Raw genomic sequence first — 9058 nt, 5'->3', positions numbered from 1 at the left:
TTTAAGCTTCATGTAGAACCATTATGAAAAATCTTCATGAACTATGATGTCCCACATGGCTTGAACCACAAGGCAGCACTTCGAGCACTTGCATGTGAGTTCATTGTAGTTTGTTTGTTGTTGTTGTTGTTTTGTTTTGTTTTTAGGTTTTAGGCTTTTTAAGAGGGCACAGAAAAATATTTGGGGTCGTAGCCTCAGTACTTGATTTCTGAGCTAAAGCCCTGATTGATTAGTCTAGTATATGTGTTTAATAAACCATTCCTCTCTGACTGAAAAAATAAAACTTTTATAGCCTCAGGCATTAAGAAGAATGCATGAGGCCATCCCCCTGCTTCCAAACAGGCACCTGAATACATGCACATGCACATGTGCACATGTTCATAAAAAGGTAAGAACAGGAGTGAGAGAATCCATGATTCTTCACCTTTTCACTTAACTCACTTAGTGTCGCGCGCCCAATGTCCCGCCAGCAAGAACGACGCGCGGCAACAGGATTCTTCTGCGAGCAAGCCTTTACTGTGTTACAGCTCTTCTTAGTGTTACAGCTCTCTTAGTGTTACAGCTCTCTTGAACAGGGACTCCGAGCAGCAAAATCGCTCGGCTTATATAGACAACAGTATGCTAATTATCTCTCAGGGATTGGTGGGGCTTGGATCACCCCACTACTTGTCCTCCAGGGATTGGCGGAGAATGAATCACCTCATTAGCATATTAACGGTCAACTAACACCTGGTGAATAAACCGCACATGTGCAGTACCGCTGTTCACCACTAGAGGGAGCCCTAGCAAGGGGACAAGCCTGCACATGCGCAGTAAGTCGTTTATATCCAGACAAGGCTGGATGTCGGCGCCATCTTTGTTTTGCCGCGCCGCTCTCTACATCTCCCCCTTTTTTGTTTAATAAAATGACTGGTCTAGATCTGGGTGTCACGTCAATCTTGTCATTGCTCCTGTCTTAGGTCGTTCTCATCCAAACTCGGCCTTACCCGTCATAGAGTTACCCTATCGCCACCGGGCCCCGTGTCTTAGGTTGGTCCGAGTTCGAGGAAAGTTGCCCGTCCCTGGATACAATGACTCCACATGACTGTGACAAAAATGATCTAGGGCGAACTCTTGATCTTTCAAAGAGGCCAGCCATATGTTGGGAGAAGCACCCTTTTTAATGGTGGTCATAGCCTGGTAAACAACCATTTTGTGTCTGGCATGTTCTCTTTTTAAACAGCCAATAAGCCAGAGACCTACTCCGCATCCCAGGAGGACAATAGCTCCCCGGGACAAACATGCCCGCCCACTCCTTGAAAAGGGAGAAAGCATTGGTAATCCATGAGGTAAAGTCTTCAACTGTGATGGGGTCCAGCCTAGTGCTGTTGAGAACAGCAATCTGCATCAGCAATTGTCTTGATAGTTGCTCTGCTTTCATGGACCAGTTTCCTTTCAGATAATTCGAGATTTCTTTGCTCTGTTGAAAATTCTGAGAAAAGTTAGCTCACAAAGGAATAATGCATAAACCTCTAAGGGAGGAAACACAAGACAGCTGTGTCATATGATACAGTGCTTCAATTTGTTCTTGAACTAAATCTATCCTTTGATTGGCTAATAGAAGGCCAGATGCCAAATGGGTATTAAATTCTTCTTGTATCTCTAGCACCACTGCAGTTCTTTCTACAATCTGATTGACAGTCTCAGCCGTCTGTATTTGATTGGTCATAGCGATTTCAGCTGTGGTAGCTGCGGCAGCAGACAGCACAATGGCTGAAATTATGGCTGCCGTAATTCCAAAATCTCTTTTGGCTCTCAGCAAATTAAGAATAGGAAAGCTATCTGGGTTTGCCTCCACTGGGATTGGCACAAAGGAGGGAATCTTAACTATCACTGCGGTGTCATTAGTGCCATCCCAGCATTCAGCTAAATAGCAGACTACATCAGAGCTATTACAATTTAAAGCGCCACTGCTTACATTAGTGCTTATCAGAAAAAAGGTGATCTAGCACATACTGAAGTACTAGTGGCAGTATTATTTACCAAGAGGTTATTATATTGAATATTGATCAACCTGGTATCACCTTTTTCTGGTAGCTGAAACATTATACAGCACGAAGTTCTCTCCCATCAACCTAGCAAAGGGGGTCAGGGATGTATATGCCCCTTGCTCATTGGACAGCACCCATTGAAACCAAGACCAGAGATTATGCTTGTCAGTCTTATTCTCAAAACAGTAGAATTGCTATGAACTGGCATGGGTACTGGCCAGGATCTGGCAATAGCCCACAGGGTGAGAGAATTAACCTGTATTACCATTCCCAGTAGTAATAGTAGGGTTCGTAGTCTCATCTTCAGGAAGAGCAGAAGGCAATTTTCGAGTCAAACGCTCAGGTACCCAAATTGGATTTTCTTGATTCTGCGGAAAAACACAAATCGCTCCCCATAGATCTCGAAATCACGGGATCTGGGCCACGCCATTCATCAGTTAAGACATCCTTCCACTTTACTTCTACATTAGTTATAGGTGTAGTAGCAGCATGGCGATCCGTGGCAGAACGGCCATGCGCATCCAGAATTAAGAAATTTAGAGTAAAAAGAGCTAAAGAAAGTTGTTCTTTTGGTGTTCAGCTGCTGGCAATTCCCCCTTTTTGTTTTTGTATAAGCTCTTTTAAGGTATGATGTACTCTTTCCACAATTCCTTGACCTTGGGGATTGTATGGCAATCTTGTAGTATGTTTGACCTGCATTGTCTGGCAAAATGCCTGAAAGGACTTTGCAGTGTAGGCAGGCCTGTTGTCTGTCTTGAGACTATCAGGCTTTCCCCAGGCTGCCCATGCCTCTAAGCAATGGCTAATGGCATTACGAGCCTTTTCACCAGTCATCAGAGTAGCATGTATAATACCGGAATAGGTATCAACAGAAACATGAGCATATTTTAAATTTCCAAATTGAGATATGTGTGTGACATCCATCTGCCAAAGTTTTAGCTGGATCAGACCACGAGGGTTAATACCACATGAGGAGGGTGGTGAAATTGAACACAATTTTGGCAACGTAACACCACATAACAAGCTGCAGCTCTAGAGATTTTTAAATTTTTGTTGAAGAGTAAAAGCAGGTACATGAAACTTTTGATGAAATCCTCTAGCGAGATCAACCGGAGTGGCATGAAAAATAAACTCTCTACGAGTACTAGCATCCACCAGGGTGTTATTACTGGTCATGGGACCAGGCAAATTAGTATGGGCTCGAATATGTTGTATAAAAATTTTATTTTTTCTGGCCCAAATCAAATTTTGTAATTCTAAAAGAATTTGACATACAGTACTAGTCGACCGAATTGGCCCTGCAATTTCAAGTGAGCGCACCGCATTAACTACATAAGCAGAGTCAGAAATTAAAAAAATCATGAAATCTTTTGAAAACTTCCAATATAATTTTACGTTCTGTAATTTGGGGGGTGCCTGGACTATATTGAATTAATACTGGTTCTTGAGAATCAACCATATAGGCACCTACACCTGTTTTGGAGCCATCTGTATAAATATTTAACGCTCCAGACAAAGGCTCTGAGGCAGTGACCTTTGGAAAAATCACTGGATGTTCAGTAAAAAATTGTAGCAAAGGCATCCCAATTTAGACCTGTTTCCCTAGATTGGCTCATGCCACATGTTATCTAGAATGACTCCATCCAAATTTTCCAGTTTTATGTCAACTTTCTGTTACCAATGTTACATTTTTTTAACCATATCCAATAACTTAAAAGCCAATAGTCCATAACCAAGGCATGTAGAGAATATTTATACATTTAAAACCAATCAGAAAACAAAATTGAAGTGGCTACACATACCTTTAATATTTAAATCAATCACTATTTTTACTTTTTCTAGCTGTAGTTTTAAGAGAAACACCTTGTCACCTGTTGAGTCCAATAATCACAGTCAAAGATTTTTCTAAGAGAGACAGCGATCAGTTCCGTTACCTTAGAAGCTGTGAAGCTCCTTGTGTCTTTAGGATCGGCTAGTGTAAACATTTAGCCAGCCCCCTGGGGAGCTTGCCCAGCCGACTTAGGCTTCTAGCTACAGATGCAGGCTCCAAAAGCCAATTGAAACTTTTTATTTATTTGTTCCTTTCTTGAAAGGAGTTAAAGCTACATCAATGGGTGAATCAACCAGCATTTAAAATTTTAACCTTTTCTTTTAAACATGAAACACAAAACATTCAAGCAAGGAGAAGCAAAACCCAGACATAAATTGACATACATGGACAGCTTGGTGCACCAAGGACAGACAATAGACACAGAGGAAAAGAACTAGATGGTGTTCCACCAAAAGGACCCAAACATCCTACCTAAAGAACCCAGAACCAGAAATAAGCACTTCTCCAATAGGAGCCAGCAAGGAGGCAAGACGTCTCCCACCTCCTTCTGTTCCCAGGAGAGCTCCAAAAAGTTTAAGCTCATTTCCTTCTTTTGCCAAAGCATCTGTGGAGAGTTCGGGAGGAATGTTTTTCTCAACCCCATTCTCTCTCTTGTCCACGGTGTAAACTGTCTCTAGTCAGGGTCCAAAGACTAGAAGCATCTATGAGAATCAACTTTGCTTCTCTAGATTTTAACATAACTCTAAAAGAACACATACACAAAAACATTTTACCATTATTACCTTGTCCACTACCACTACCCCAAATCTTTATCTTTGCACATGCTTTCAGTTTCTGTGATCCTTCTGAATTCTGCTTACTGGGGCCTTTAAAATCTGTATCCACCACCTGAGTTCCCATTCCAGGGGTCAATACGAGTCTGGTGGTCGAACTGAGGTCGAGTCCTGCGCTTCCTTTTGTTGCTCTGCGGGAGGCCCGGGACCCGATGGTTCTACCTTTAGTTTCACTTTCTCTAAGCTGTCGGTGATGCTTTCTAGATTGTCTGACATTTCTAAGGTCAAGGCTTTTAAAGAATATATCTTATTTGTTTCCTGGTCCTGATTATCCTCTTTTTTTATCTCTGCCTTCTCTCTGTTCCTTTTATCTCCTTTTCTTTTCTTTTTTTCTTTGGAGACCTTTTCTCCCTCTGACATACTTTGTTGCTCTGCAAGGACCCTCTGACCTGTCCTAACGGCTCTAACGGCTTCCTCACATTGTTTATCCTCTAAGCAGGCAGGGACCATTTGCCAAAGAGGTTTTGGTCCGGGCTTAAGCTTGCCGTCTGTGGCTTCTCTATCCCACACAAAGAAAAAAAGAAACAAAATTACCAGCCTTGCCCACAAAGGATCCATAACTTTAGGTTTCTTCACAGTGGCTCTCCACCTAGGCCCATATCTTTCTTCCTCATATATGGCTGCCTCTTCCTCTAATTCCTCCTCCTCGGACTCTGACAACTCTTGCTCAGAGTCACTGCCAGCCAGTTCTAAGGCTTCTAATTCTTTTAATGGATACAAAGTATCCTCTCCGGATGACTTGTACTTTGTCCTCCGGGGCACTCTTATTTTTTCCTCCAGCGGCATTTCTTCTGCCTTTTGTATCTCTTTCACTTTTGTTTTAGTAACCTTTTTCTTTTTGCGAGCTCCTAATTTGAGCTCCTAATTTCTCACTCTGCTCCGTTTCTGCCTCTGCTCCGTTTCTGACATGCTCTCTTAAATCCAAAACGGGGCATGCCTCTCGAAGCCTAATTTCTCACTCTGCTCCGTTTCTGACATGCTCTCTTCCAAAAAGGGGCATGCCTCTCGAAGCTTACCTTTTAATTTACCTTCTCGCAGTTCTGAATCCTCTTCAGCACACTGAAGGGTCCCCCTGGCACCGGCGATGTTGGTTCCCGGGTTTCGGCACCACTTGTCGCGCGCCCAATGTCCCGCCAGCAAGAACGACGCGCGGCAACAGGATTCTTCTGCGAGCAAGCCTTTACTGTGTTACAGCTCTTCTTAGTGTTACAGCTCTCTTAGTGTTACAGCTCTCTTGAACAGGGACTCCGAGCAGCAAAATCGCTCGGCTTATATAGACAACAGTATGCTAATTATCTCTCAGGGATTGGTGGGGCTTGGATCACCCCACTACTTGTCCTCCAGGGATTGGCGGAGAATGAATCACCTCATTAGCATATTAACGGTCAACTAACACCTGGTGAATAAACCGCACATGTGCAGTACCGCTGTTCACCACTAGAGGGAGCCCTAGCAAGGGGACAAGCCTGCACATGCGCAGTAAGTCGTTTATATCCAGACAAGGCTGGATGTCGGCGCCATCTTTGTTTTGCCGCGCCGCTCTCTACAACTTAGATGACACTCTTTCAAAACAAGGAAAAATCAAACAAAAAGAAAAGAGAAAGAGAGGGATGAATGTGACTATGACATCCATTTTTAGAATGGAGGAGCTTAATACCTTAAAAAATCAGAATACAATTTCCCTAAAGTGATATGAGGAGCTGGAATTTGGAAGATCAATGGTTGGCAAAAGGTGGCTTACTAATACACTGTTACCAACAGATAATAGAATTCATTTGTCAATTGCTTGGATAATACAAGACTTAGCCAATTGCATTCTATGATTACATTTTCCACAAACACAACCATTTAAAACATGGCCTTATGGTTTTGATTCAAATATTTCTAAATCAGTGAATAGATCGGAAGCATATGCTATATGCTATAATGCATCAGCATTGTGGAAATACAGTAATTAATTCTAAATTGATTTTTATTACAACGAATGTTTCATTTGTCAAGTTAAATAGATTGTTTATCAGTTGAGGAAGAAATAAAAGGGATAATTAGTAGTCTTTTGAAAAGACTTAGCAAAGCCTATTTAATTGTAAATATTAGGTTCTGGGAATAAGATTGGTCTTTATGACTAAGTAAAAATAAACCTTTGTGACAATTGATCATTTAGGATTCCTATATCATTAAAACCAAAGACTAAAGTATACATGTCAGTGGCTAGAACAATTTATAATAGATTTGTGAAAAAATCAGTATTTATAGAATACACTTTGCAAAAGTTAAAGAACTGATTAATACTGCTGATTGCAATGCATCATTTATATTTATCTCCCTATTTAAATTAAGTAATTTCCACTAGTCGCATGTATAATGGATAAGGTTAGGAATAATTTTCTTTGTGACACTAAGAAGCAATCACTGTGGGATGCAAGAGTAAAACACCCCCCCCATCCTCATACTTCGAAATATCAAAACTTACTGCTTTAGTCAATTTGTATGTGCTGTAGTTAATATTAAGTGGAAATATTGTAAAATAATTTGTACAAAGTTAGTACTATAGTCAATTATATTTTATTATAGCTATGCTTATAAGTATATAATATGAACGTGTATACATGGTATATGACTTTATTAATAGAAAATGAAAATGAGATCATACAACACAAGTTTCTTATTTTCAAACCAGATAATATAAACTGTATCAGTGTTCTGTTTCACTTTATACATCATAAAAGTAAGCATATTTTCCCCAAAACCCAAATTTTAGAATTTACTACGAATTTATCTGATGAAACTTTAAATATTAATGAGATATCAAATTCATATATAAATCAGTGTACACATGAATTTTTCTAAGAAGATAGCCGAGAACTAGAGAGGTTGTTCAATGTTAAAGAGTCCATGTGTTTCTTGCAGATGGCATAAGTTTGGTTCCCAATGCCCACATGGTGAATTCATATACCTCTCCTATTGCCAGTCTAACACCTTCTATACAAACAAACACTTAGAAATTTTATAAAATTCAAACAAATCTTTGAAAGTCATACCTACTACCAATAAAATTCTACATATGCCAGCAAATTCATTTGCCAATAAATTCATTATACGAGCAAATTTTTAATTTTAGAGTCAAAAATTAGTCTCATTAGTATTTAAGAAATGGAATATTTTGTATAGACAACAAAAGAAAAATAACAGGAAGATAAATGGGAAGAAATTATTATGAAAACAATGAGCTACAATTTAAGAGAAAATAAACAGCATGAATGTGATAAACAAGGGAAAACATTCAATTAGATAAGGGCCTTATACTTATTACATACAAACACTCAACAGCTTATGAATAACTCCAGGAATATGCATTTTATTAGGAAAGAAAACTCACAAGTTATGAGTAAATAGTTTTTCTATTCACTCAAAATACAACAAGTTCAGAGTCATGGAATTGATATTTTTATTGGATAGTTTATTAATTTATATTTCAAATGTTATTCCCTTTCCAAGTTTCCCCTCTGCAAACCCCCTTTCCCACCCTCCTTCCCCCTGCTTCTGTGAGGGTGCTCACCCACCCACTCCTACCTTACCACCGTGGCATTCCCCTACACTGGGGTATCGAACCTTCACAGGACCAAAGGGCTCCCCTCCCATTGAGGCCAGAAAAGGCCACACTCTGCTACATAAGCAGCTGGAGCCATCAGTCCCTCCATATGTACTCTTCGGATGGTGGTTTAGTTCTGGGAGCTCTGAGGGATGTTTGATTGATATTATTGTTCTCCCTATGTGTTTGACATTTTTAATTAGTGAGTATTTTTAACAATAGTTAAAAGTGAATATGAATAGATCTTAGTAGTGCCTTAAATTAGAAGGATCTCATGTTTTAAACTCTTAATTATATTTCTTTACAAATTTCCCATTTATGTAAAGCTCAAATATAGAAGAATTTTTACCAATATGCCCTTCATTCTTACGGTCTGAGGCAATTATATCATCATAAAATGCAAGAAATACATTACAAAAAAGTTTTAAAAATGCCCACATTAAAATTTGGGTTGCTTAATGGCTCTATCATTGATAATCTTGCCAATATTTACGTATGAGAGACATATGATTTAATGGTAAAAATATATCGACTAGTGACAATAAGGTATTGAGTATTTAAATTAACATAAAGACACACGACTGGCTAGAGAAAAAAGATAGCAGCTGAGAGCTTTTGTTGCTTTTGTCTAGGACCAAGTTTCAGTTCTCGCTTCCAGGCGTCTTGAGGCCCTCTTCTGGCCTCCAGAGACACCTGTATGTATGTGTAGACATAGATATAATAAACAAATCTGATTATTTTAAAAAGAAGAAACAAAGCTAACATAAAATAT

The 9058-nt window shown here is 39.6% G+C and overlaps 1 long non-coding RNA gene across 1 annotated transcript; it reads right to left on the bottom strand.

The window, feature by feature from the left end:
• Nucleotides 1–494: 494 nt before the first annotated feature.
• Nucleotides 495–6235, bottom strand: LOC134486575 (uncharacterized). Its single transcript, XR_010065787.1, has 2 exons — nucleotides 5711–6235; nucleotides 495–2398 (listed from the first exon to the last, which is right to left on the bottom strand). It is a non-coding gene; the product is annotated as an uncharacterized LOC134486575 (long non-coding RNA).
• Between the last annotated feature and the right edge of the window lie 2823 nt (nucleotides 6236–9058).

The sequence above is a fragment of the Rattus norvegicus genome, chromosome 4 (genome assembly GCF_036323735.1).
Source record: "Rattus norvegicus strain BN/NHsdMcwi chromosome 4, GRCr8, whole genome shotgun sequence".
Classification (NCBI taxonomy): domain Eukaryota; kingdom Metazoa; phylum Chordata; class Mammalia; order Rodentia; family Muridae; genus Rattus; species Rattus norvegicus.
The sequence above is the reverse complement of the archived record's forward strand: the minus strand, read 5'-3'. Positions and strand labels throughout refer to the sequence as shown.